Source organism: Prinia subflava (genome assembly GCF_021018805.1).
Source record: "Prinia subflava isolate CZ2003 ecotype Zambia chromosome W unlocalized genomic scaffold, Cam_Psub_1.2 scaffold_31_NEW, whole genome shotgun sequence".
In the NCBI taxonomy this organism is placed as follows: domain Eukaryota; kingdom Metazoa; phylum Chordata; class Aves; order Passeriformes; family Cisticolidae; genus Prinia; species Prinia subflava.
In genome coordinates, this window is record NW_026960608.1 from 2,128,103 (window position 1) to 2,140,365 (window position 12,263).

Here is a 12,263-nt window from a genome sequence, read left to right on the forward strand (position 1 = left end):
GAAGTCTGCCAGGGTGACACCCTCCTTTCCATGTCCAGTGCTCTCACCACTGTCCATGGACCAAAACCGCATATAGGGCTCTTTTAAGGATGTTCGGCCAAGTACCAAAAACCAGCCATCTTCTCATATTGGGACAAGCAGTCCCCTCCACATTTACCCCTGGGGCCGAGGGTACCAAGAACGAGGCCACAAAGTCTTTGGTTTAGAGCCAACTGCATCCACCCAAATACAGTCTTATTTACGTTCAGGAGAGTTCAGGGTCTGTCTATGGCTAACATTACGCAAGAAAAGTCCAGCCCAAAAGCCACTCCTCTTCATCTCTGCCATCGATGGGGTCCTTTTCATCGTCCTTTATCATCTCGGTCCCAGGCTGTCTCTCTCATTTCTGAAACCACCAGCCATGAGAATCAATGTCTGGGAAAAGTTTTCTTCTGCCTCAGAAAGAGTTAAAAGCTTGTATCTCCCAGCAAGGCCACAGGCTCAGGCACTCGCAGGCTCCGAAAACTCCCACACGCAGCAGCTCGGCACCTTCACCCTGGAGGGGCGGAGACAGCATGAGGCGGGGGGGGGGGGGGAACGGGACGGGGGGGACTGAAGGCACCTCCAAAAGTTCTCCACCCCTCCATCCTGGATGGGGCTGGCACAGCTTCAGTCCCTTTTGCTCTCTTCTTTCCCCCCCCCCCCCCCGGCAGTGGCCTACCTAAGCCCGGTCGCATGGTTCCCCTCCCCCGCCCAGCCTTGAAAGCTGGGCAGGGGAGAAGAGGCTCCTCTGCTGAAAGCGGAACCAGAAAGAGAAAGTCCCTCTGGGAGTCCTTGATTTTAACCCCTTGTGTTCTCAGAGGCGTGTCCAACCCCTCAGTGGCCACTCTAGGTGCCAACATTCAAACCTGACCACTGATTGGTTTGACCTCAGCTTCCTGAAAAACTCACTTCCCCTCAAACCAAGACAGGGACATAAGAGGAGCTCCTTGTCTGGGACACAGCCTCGGTCAGCACTGCTCCCCCACAGCACAGGCCAGACCTGGCTTTCAGCTCTTTCACAGTCTTTGCAATGTTCTCACAGATCCCAGAGGATTACAGGGCCAAGTTTCACATTCGCCATTCTCCTGCAGTTCAACACATATTTCCTCTCAGACCTGCCTATGCAGAGCAGCCACCCACTACTCAATAGCGGTCAGTCTTGTCTCCAGAGCTTTGAGTATCGTATCTACCTGCAAAATAACCAGAAAAACGTACTTGGTTACACACAGAATTTGACAACACAAAGAGCATGTGTGGATGTCAGAAAGGGCTCAAACCTGATCTCACCTCACCAGTTCTTTTAATTTGATTCTTTCCTTGCTACTTTCATACTTTGAAAGCTCACCCGACTCTTAACATTCACTGTCCATACAGTAACCCTTCCCAGCCTTGGTAAAGTGTCAAAGCCACACACTCAGCTTTTGCTGGACGACCTTCAGCTTCCACAGTCAACTTCCTTACACACTTTGCTCCTAACTCTTCCTACCTACAGTCACAAGATTTTAGTAGAGCAAAACATCAACTTGTTTTATCATGATTAATTTATGATTGATATTTCAATACAAAGTTACAGCAAAAGCATTAAGTCCATTTGTCTCAGGGTTGCTGTTCCCTGAGACTTTCCTCGGGGTTGCTGTTCCCTGAGGTAATAAGGCTTTTGAGCTTCCCTTGCTCAAAAGGTCTCACGCCGGAGCCAGAGAAGACAAGCTGAGTCCGCCAGTGCATGTTTCCAAGGTTGTTTATTCTTCATTATCTCTCAGTTCTTTCTCAGCTCTGCCAGGCCTCCCTGGCAGGGTACCTTATCTTAGTTCTTTCTCAGCTCTGAGAGGCATCTCCAGCAGAGCAGGACATGTGGTGGACTGGGGCGGATCAGAGGGTCCCGGACCTTATGTACGATCCCCTTGACCCAACCACCATCCAAAATGTACTTTTTATTTACAAAATTTTGCCAGTACCTACTACCTATGTTAACATGTCATTTCTACTCTAAACCAATCCTTAAAATCCAACTCAGCAAAAGATGGGGGATGAGAACAAGGAGCACAGGGGCCACTCCCCAATTCCTCCATCTTGTCTCTTCAACCCCATATACTAAAAATTCTAGATTCTACATTCACACTCTGTGATTAACTAACTACTACTTATTTTGAATTCTCTCAGCTTGTGTATCTTCATACAATGTGGGCATTCACTCCCATGGACAGGGATCAGAGGCAGTGTCCTCCTGGGCTCTATGTGAGGCTGGCTGACCCCCTTGTACAGATCCCAGACACCCCTGTCCAGTCTCCAAACCCTCCAGGGTGGCCAGAGGGATGTTCTACACTCTGACACATTTGCACAAAAGGCAGAAGAAACATGGCTAAAAGTTAAGTCAAGATCTGGAGAAGTGAATCAGAACTAACTAGAAACAACATATCAAATTACTGAGACATAAATAGGAACCTAATGCTTTGCTTGATAAACAGAAAATGCTAATTACCATGAAAATAGAAGGAAAAGTTGCTGAAAATCTTGCATAACACAAGATAACAATTACATGAAGCAGTCCAGTACATGTTACAATGCACTGAATGGCTCTGGGTGAAATAAGCTATTCTGCAGAAACTATTGAAGCATATTAAGGTTTCACAGAGGTGATTTAAACAAAGAATGATATAAGGTTAAATCTCACCCTTAGCAGCACCTCTTGCAAGACAGCTCAACTGTCAAGAGAACGCGGTTCCTCATGAATAAGAGCTTGCATTTCCAGGGTTCCTAGAATATAGCTGAGATGCCACAGTTTAGATCATGCACTTCCCACTCTGAAGCCAAAAATCCAAATACAGCACTCTTCCAGAACCCTGAGAGACAGCCATGGATTCTGGGGCTATTGGATACGGTGAAAAATTGCACCAAGACACCAAGAACAGTGCAGCGCTGGCTGGGAGAAGCAGCATTACTCTCCAAGAAAATGCCATTCTGCAGTCAGGTTAGTGCTTTAGAGAATTTTACTGCCATAGAAAAAAAATTTATATTATAGCTGTGGAATGAAGAAAAAAAATCCCAAAACCACTGTTCAGAGTATGAGAGCAAAAATTCACAGCAATACAGCAAAATAAATAGGAACTTTAGAAAAAAACAGAGACATTAAAACCAGTCCAGATGAACAACCACTCCCTATTAGAACAATGCTTGCACAAAAGAACTCTGGCGTGGAGCCTTAATTCAGGATAGTTATTGAAGGATATTTGAAGACCACTTTTAAGTGCTATAAACCAACTAAACCCAAGTACACTTTCATTTTCTAGACAGATTTTAAGACAGCTGAGTGAGAGTCTCAAGCCCATACTCAGTTGTCAGATTTGCCTTTGCCCACCTTAGCAAGGACAGAGCAGATGTGGCCAGTACAGGTCAGACCCACTTCAAGTCCTGCCTGAGCCCCTCTGGCCACGCTTCCTGCTGATAATGCTGACCCCTAACAGGCTCAAGCCAGGCCTATTTGGTGCTTGCTTTGTGTACTCTTCTGATCAAATGGGAAGGAACCCTCCTGTGCCCCAGACCTGGTGATATTTTCTTTGCTAGAATGCAACTTCTCATACAAAAGGTGGACCAGGTTGTTTTGTTTTGAATTTTTTTTCTAGGATTTGCCTTACACGGATGATGTTCCTTACAACTGAGCACTATGATGCCAACAGCAGCAATACAGAAAACCACCCTGGGACAGAGCAGCAGAAAAAGCTACCTCTAGACATGCCAGAGATGTAACAGGAGCATCCTCAGTGCAATGCTTGGGGAGTGAATTGGAGCTGGCAGCCTGACCCATAAACATTCTGTGTTTACCTTTCAACAGAGTCAATACTGAAACAGAACAAATCTCTCTTGTAGAGATGCCTTGAGGTGCACCTGTATATGGTGCCAAGTGTCCTTGAGCAGCCAGAGCCGAATAGTGTTTCTACCATGCTGTAAGCAAGAAATAACATTTATTCAGAAGAAAATAAAAGGAAGCACTTCTCCCCATCCCTTTTCTAAAAAAAAAAAAAAAATAAATCATCCATTAGAAATTTTTAAGCATTCATTCATGCTTTACACAGTGTAAATTATGAGCACTCATCTTTCAGCCTGAATTTGCATCAGCTCCTCAGGCTGACTGACCTCAGCAAGACCATCAGAATCACTAAATTGTGGAAGGGACCTTAAAGCTCATCCCATTCCACCCCTGGCCCTGGGCAGGGACATCTTCCACTATCCCAGGGTGTTCCAAGCCCCGTCCAACCTGGCCTTGGGCACTTCCAGAGATCCAGGGGCAGCCACAGCTTCTCTGGGTACCCTGTGCCATGGCCTAACCACCCTCGCAAGGAGCAATTTCTTCCTGATATTTAATGTAAAGCTGCCTCCCTTCATCCTAAGGCTGTTCCCCTTGTCCATCACTACATGTCCTTGTGAGAAATCCCTCCCCCTTAGGCCACAAGTGGCTTATACAAACCACCCCAAATAAGTGTTCCAGGGGCTCTCGGGGCCACACGAGCACTCCGGGCCCTTTACCGGGCTTGTCCCCAGAGCCTTCCCAGGGAACCCCCGACTTCCCCGGGACCGTGTCCAGCCAGGACCGGCCCTCACCATCCACACTCTCCGGGGAGCTTGGAGACCTTCCGCTCTGGATCCATGGTGACGCTGGCGGCCGCACTTGCAGCGGGAGGGAGGGTAGGAGGGATGGCAACAGTGACCAGGGGGACATGGGGGATGGTTGCAGTGGCACTCACTGCACAGCAGGATGCAGCCTCTCTCCTCATCATTGAAAACCCAGCTTGAGGTGTCGCACATGGGCCGCCTGCAGCTGGCACACGTAAACACCATGGGCATGGGGGCCGCATCTGCTGCTGCTTGGCTCTGCCACCGCCTGGCTCCAGCAGCGACGAGTACTCCAGCTCCGGGTACAGTGCCATCATGTAGCGTCCGCCAAGGGGCTGGCAGCATCCCCCGACAGCACCTTGGAATCACCCACTGAGGAAGCGGCAGGGACACCAGACACTGTCCCAGGACTGACCCAGAACTCCTCCCGGGAGTCTCCCTGGGCCATCCGCCCAGCCGAGGGCCACCCTTGAAGGAGGGCCTGCACCGCCCGTGGGGCGTTTGGAGCTCAAAGCAAAGGGTCTGGTTATTCCAGAACATCGTTTTTATACAAAGCATTTTATCAAGTCACACCTAATTCAGAGAACCTCCTGAGCTGGAAGGGCCCCACAATGATCATCCAATCCAGCTGGTGGCCCTGCACAGACCCCCCAACAATCCCACCCTGTGCACCCCTGGGAGCAGTTTCCAAACGATCCTGGAGCTCGGGTCTCGGGTTTAAGCCCCCGAGATTAGGGTGATAAATTGTCTCTGTCCTTTGAGGAGTCCCGAGCCGGGTGCAAAGAAACACACGGAGTCTTCAGGTTTCTCATGTTCAAGGTCTTGCTCTCTGTTTATTATTTCTTATCTCACAAGCTCTTCTCGTGGCTTGCAGAGCTCCGTGCAGCAGCAGGGGCAACTACGCTCTCCCCTCCTCTGGGAGGGTCTTGACCTCTATATACTACATATTACGTTTCTATTATTTACAGTTAATCACCAATGCCCAACACCTATGCTAGACAGGTCATATCTACTTTGACCCTATCCAAACGTGCCACCTTCACAGCAGGCATCTTGGACAAGAAGAAGAAGAAGAAGAAGGACAGGACCACGCCCCGAATCCTCCATCTTGTCTTCTCAAGTCCACACACCCAAAAATACATGCACCCCCAGTGATAAACTGATTACTATCTATTTCACACTTGGGTGACTTGTAATTCCTCCTGCAATGTAGGTAGTCTTTCCCATGGACTGAAGTCAAAGCCTGTATCTCCCTGGGCTCTGTGCCAGAGCTTACAACCCCCCTGTACAGATCCCAGACCCCCCTGTACACGTTCCAACCCCCCCTGCCTGGGTCGCAGACCCCTTTGACTAGGTCCCTGACCCTCCAGGGCGACCAGAGGGATGCTCTGGACTCCAACATCTCCCCCTCCTATTTGCACAAAAAAAATACCTGTTTAGCAACTTTGTCCATGGCTGGTCGTATGCAATAAAGCACACACGGCATAAGCAGGAGAAAAATTTCAAGTCCCAACAATATATACATAGCTATCTTAAAAAGTGTTTTCTACAATGGTGAAAGATCAAAGAAGTTAAACACATCATCCAGCCATGATCCTGTCATTTCTCCCAGTTTGTCTACACTTTCTCGCAATTGCCTGATATTTTCATGAATATACTTGGAATGATCTGACAGATTCATGCAGCACATCCCTTCAAATTCTTCACACCTGTGCCCATGTGCAAGCAACAGATAATTGATCACTGCCCTGTTCTGGATACTTGCTCGTCTTACACTGTCAGCGTCAGTTAACATGTCACTCAGTGCAAGAGAGGCTGCACGGGCATGCTTGCTCAGCCAACAACCCAATTGGTTCAGCTGTGTCAAGGCTACTCCCGATGCTGTTTGTGGTGAGAATATCGCCACCGTGATTCTTTGATCCTCGGTCCACATGTGAACTTTGTCATCACAATCTGGATCATATTATTGAACTGATCTTGTCATTCTGTGTTTCTGCTCTCTTAACAATGTCAAGTTGGGTGTCAGCAATGAAAGCCTTCCAATGCTGCATGAGCCACCTTTGACATTTGCAGGAATTACAGGCCAAACCCTGTCTCCACAAATGAAAAAGAATCCTCTTGGCAATTGTGCTGGAACATGGTTGGATGGTTTGGTCAACACTTTAGTGTCATTACACCAAGTCGACACATTTTTATAAATGATGTTGTTTGGAGTGACGTCTGTCATTTTTTTTTCTGCCACTCCAGAAAAGCCAAATTGTACACAAAAACTCATTCTGACAGATCCAAGAATTTCCAATTCCTGAGGTTCAAAAGGAGACACAGGAAGGAATTTCGTCCAAACATCCCATCTGTCTACGGGATTTACAATAAACTTTGAGATGGTTGGACGGATGTTCTCTGGGATCAGCCATTTTTCCACTGGCAGTCCTACCAAACATGTTGAGAAAGATTTCTTTGGTCTCGAGTGTGTTAAACAGATGGTGTCCAACCCCCATGCATTGGCTAAAGTCTCCCAAACATTCTCCCTTGGTTGAGCCATGGGCAGGACTTCTGTTTTGCCCAAGGCAACCAAAGAGAAAATGAAATACAAGTGTGTTACTTCCATGTTCAAAGACCTCAGTTTCTTGGGAGACCCTGCAATGCAACACAAGTCTCAAAGGAAACCCAAATGTCCAAGTCTCTTGCACACAGAAAGGCAGGACATCCATTGTCTCGACACCAGCTCATGTCTGCGTGCTCAGTTCTTTATTTCCTGTCTTGGGGTCCACGTCTGCTTACGTCTGGACTTAGTAGAGTTTCACGTTCTTAGCAGCCACCCACTTCGGTCCAGCTCCTGTGGAGACACAAGCATAACTCTTGACCCAAGTTATTAATTGAAAAGGTCCTTCAACCTGTCCGGTGTCAACATTGTGGATCAAAACCAGAGGCCTTTCCTTGATTTTGGCTCTCGTACTATTTGAAAAATGCCTGAAGATTGGAGGAGTGGGCTCCGTAAAAGAGCCGTTCAGAAAATTCAGGACATACAAAGCTTTGTTCAAGCGCATATGTGATGTTGGGTCCGCCTCCCCTCTTTTTTGCTTATCCAAGACGGATTTCAATGTGTGGTGTGTTCTTTCAACGATTGCCTGACCTGTTGGAGAATATGGAATGCCAAAGGTGTGATAAACACACCATTTCTTCAAATATTTGTCAAGCACTTTCCCTGTGTAAGTTGGACCATTGTCTGTTTTGATCTCTTGCTGCACACCTAGTGATGCAAACGCTTGTAAGAAATGTCGACAAGCGTGTTGTGCCATTTCTCCTGTGTGCAAGGACACAAAAACTGCACTTGAAAAGGTGTCAACTGAGACATGAATATTTTTCAGCTTCCCAAAAGATGGATACTTTGTCACATCTGTCTGCCATAGCTGCAGACTTTGCAATCCTCTCGGATTGACTGCTCCTGTGGATGCAGGAGGTTGCACAAGCTGACAATCTGGGCAAGCACTAATGATTTCCTGTGCCTGACTCTTGGAAATGTGGAAAGTTTTCATCAATGCCTGAGCATTCTGGTGAAAGAATGCCTGACTCAATCTCGCTTGTTCAAAGATTTTCAGCAAGGTTCTTGAAATAGGCATTGTCAATGGGTGTGTGTGTGCATTGCCTTCTGCTAAAAATCCTGGAAGAAAGGAATGTGCCCTGATGTGTGAAACAAAATATTCATGTTCTCTGTCTTGAAATAATGTCCTCATAGAAAGTAAGTATGAAAAGAAATCTTCGTTGTCAACTTCCTTTAGAAGCGATCCTTCAAGCCTCCTGAACACATTTGCTACATATGCTGAATCTGTGATCAGATTAAAAGGTTGTGGAAACAACTCAAAGCCCTGACCACTGCTGCTAACTCCACAATTTGCAGTGACCCTGGTAGTGTTTTTATGTTAGATTCCCATTCACCCGTGGTGGAATTTTGCCACGTGACCACTGACTTGTGGGTTTTCCCCGAGCCCTCGGTAAAGACTGTTATTGCATCCAACGGCTCCTGACTAATCTTTGGTTTTTCCCTGAAACTGATCTTTGCTTTCAGCAATCTGTGGCTTGGGAAATGAATGGTTCATGTACCAGAGTAACCTAACAATGCAACCTGCAAGTCTTCTGATTTTTGCAGTACCCAGTCAAAATATTCTTGTTTCAAAGGCAGGTAAATTGTTGTGAAATCTGTGCCTGCCATAGTCAGCAGTCTGGTCCTAGCTTTGATGATGATTTGAGCTGTCATCTCCAAACTTGTGAGGATTGTTCTTGGAGATCTGTAAGATAAAAAAATCCACTCCAAAATCAACAATGAGTCTTTCTGTGATGAGTCCCACTGAAAGATCAAGCCATACAATTGTACTTTTTCACCCAGTACTGCAAGAAAAAATGGCAATGACGGCATAAAATGATGTGCTCGTCTCTGTTGAAGGGTTTCAGCGATTCTCCCAAGGGCTTTCCGAGCTTCTGATGTGAGGGTTCTGGGGGATCTGATGTTACTGTCCCCTCTCAAAAGATTGAACAATGATGCAAGTTCATTGTTGGTGATCCCCAAGATTGGTGTCATCCAGTTGATCTCTCCCAAAAGGCACTGGAGATCTTGCAGATTACTGTTTTCTGCTTTGAGTTGAAGTTTTTGTGGTCGGACTCTTTGCTCTGTGACCTTCCATCCCACATACTTCGATGGCGCAATCTCCTGAATCTTTGAGGTGGAGATTTCCAATCCTGCGCTTTGCACCTCTGTGATCACGCAGTCACGAGCTTTCTGTAATTCTTGTTGTGTTGGCACTGCAATGAGCAGATCATGCATGTAATGAATGATTCTCACTTCTGGATGATTTTTCCACGCTGGAGACAAAGTTTGTGCCACAAACCATTGGCAGATTGTCGGTGAGTTCTTGAGGCCTTGCGGAAGAACCACCCAATGCTATCTCTGAAGAGGTTCTTGTCTGTTGATGCTCGGGACAGAAAATGCAAATCGAGGAGCATCATCTGGATGAAGCGGAATTCTGAAAAAGCAGTCCTTGAGATCAATGATCACAAGGGGCCAATGTCTCGGGATCATTGAGAGAGATGGAAGTCCCAGCTGAAGCAGACCCATTTCTTCAATGATGTCATTTATTCTTCTGAGGTCATGAAGAAGTCTCCACCAGCCTGAGGTCTTCTTGCAGATGACAAACACTGGGGAATTCCACGGACTGTTTTTTGGTCTAACATGTCCCTTTTCTAATTGTTCCTTGACCAAATTCCAGAGTGCACTCAATTTTTTCCATTCGAGGGGCCACTGATCCACCCAGATGGGGTTGTCTGTCTTCCTGACCAGTTTCAAAGTGGTGAGTGCCACAGTGACCCGCATTAAAAATCCACTTCCAGTTTCACCCCCCATTGTGCCAAAATGTCTCTTCCCCATACAGTGATGGGTTTCTGCACAACAAATGGGCAAACTATTGCTGTTCTTCCACCAGGTCCTGAGACAACAATTGAATTCTCATTCCGCAGGCATAAGGAATTTCCCCCGATGCCTGAGAGAGAACTCAGGGGTGCAACCAAGTTCCATACTCTGGGCCAAAAGATGCATGATATAACCGTGACATCTGCCCCTGTGTCAAGCATTCTGTGAATCTTGATTTTCTTTTCACCACAGGTCAAGTCACAGGTGATGATGGGTCGATCCCGACCTATGTGTTTCACCCAGGAAGCATGTACTTCCATAAGCTCACTGGAGAGAAAATCTTGTTGATTGAACACTGGCATGACCTGCTCCATGGAGTGAGATGGCAACATAATGGCTTTGGCAATTGAAGTGTTCTCAGGAATAATCAATGGTGGACGGAGAGGTTTGGCCAAGACCATCAACTCTTCCTTGTGATCTGCCAAGACAATTGAAGGAAATACAGTGAGTCCCAGGATACTGCTCCTGTCTTTACCAATAATTAAAAAGTCTTGTTTCCTGTAGGATGTTCTAGTGACCCCCAATGGGTATCACTGCATGATTCTCATCCAAGAAACACGTCATTTTGGAAGCTGCCAAATCGCATTGTGCCCCTGGTGGCAGCAAGTCTGGGTCGCTGGGGATCCTGCAGATGGCCCTGCTGAGGGCATCTGACTGTTGTTCCCCAATGATTGTCCTGCTTGGGGTACTTGACTCTGAGTCATCGCCATCCCTTGTGTCGTGGCGCGCTGGTGATTCGCGCTCCTTTTCAAGATTCCCAACAGAGGCAAAGGTCTTCCATCCACATATGCTTTGGTGTGACATTGGTTTGCCTGGTGTTTCCCTCTTCTGCACCTTGGACAAACATCTGGTGGCTTTGCTTTTGCAAGTTCTGGGCAATTTTTCTTGAAGTGTCCATGTTTGCCACACTTGAAGCATTGCCCTCCTGCAAGTTTCGTTGTCATTGCTTCTGCGGAGTTATGTTGTTGAAGCGCTGCAAAAGCCTCCTTGATGACTTTCCATTTGATCTCCCCAGATGCTTGCCTGAACCGATGCAACATGCTGAGGTGTTCCCACCTTGCTGCATGCCTCCACCATCTCTGCCAGAGAGGGCTGACCATGCATTGCACTGACGATGCACTTGCATTCTGTGTTGGCATTCGTGAATGCAAGACTTTGGAGTAGATGTGGCTTTGCTCCCTCATCATTTACTTGCCTGTCCAGTGCTTGTGTCAGGCGGTCAACAAACGAGGTGTAAGATTCTGATGGTCCTTGCTTTATTTCTGTGTAAATGCTCTCTGATGTTCACACTGGTGAAATTTGCAGAATCGCTTTCCACTCTGCATCTTTGATGTCTATCAACACATCTCGTGGTAGAAGTCTGGCCTGTCAGGTAGGATCATCATCTGGTGCATCGCCTGCCATCTGTGCCCCTGTGAAGCCTGCATGTGGTCCCCCTTGGTATTTCTTCCTGAGCTCTCCAAGAGCTCTCCTCCATTTCACGTGCCAGATAAGAATCTGTGAGTCTGTGAGAATCATTGAAGCAACTGACCTGAGGTCATATGGTGTTAAATCGTATAAATTGAATGTCCCTTTTAACAGCTGTTTGAAGTAAAGTGATCCCAATCCATTGTCGTGGATGGCTTTGACTAGATTCTTCACTACTTCCTGATGCAGTCTTTCCCATCTTGCGTTTCCACCTTGCGCATCATAAGTGACTGGCAGTGCAATACTTTCTGTGTTTGTCAATTCATAGTCTCTTTCTTTTAAAGCTTTTTTTTTTTATTTCAGTCCAGTCTGATGCACGGGGTGCCTGTGCGCCATGTACCTGTGATTCGGCAGATGGTTGTCTATAAAATAGAATTAATTGCTGTGATCCAGCTTCTCCCAACCTGGAGCTTGCTGGCATCCGTGGAATCTCTGCACTTAACTGAGATGCAGCCCCTTCAATCCCGAAGGTTGCTGCTCCTCTTGGCAGATCTCCTGGAGAGGGAATGGGAATCTGGGGTACCTGTGCAGCACGTGGACCTTGTGCAGCACTATAAAAGGAGGGTGAGGACCCAGCAGGTAGCCGTGATGTGGACAACAAGGGAATATTTACAGTGGATCCAGGAAGGGTCTGGCTACCTCTTGCTGAAGGGAACATGTGAGGAAAATGGGCTGGAAGGTCTGGACAAATCTCCAAAGCTGTTTC

The 12,263-nt window shown here is 47.0% G+C and overlaps 1 pseudogene; it reads right to left on the reverse strand.

The window, feature by feature from the left end:
* Positions 1 to 1,130: 1,130 nt before the first annotated feature.
* Positions 1,131 to 5,077, reverse strand: LOC134564986 (protein Mis18-alpha-like; annotated as a pseudogene).
* Between the last annotated feature and the right edge of the window lie 7,186 nt (positions 5,078 to 12,263).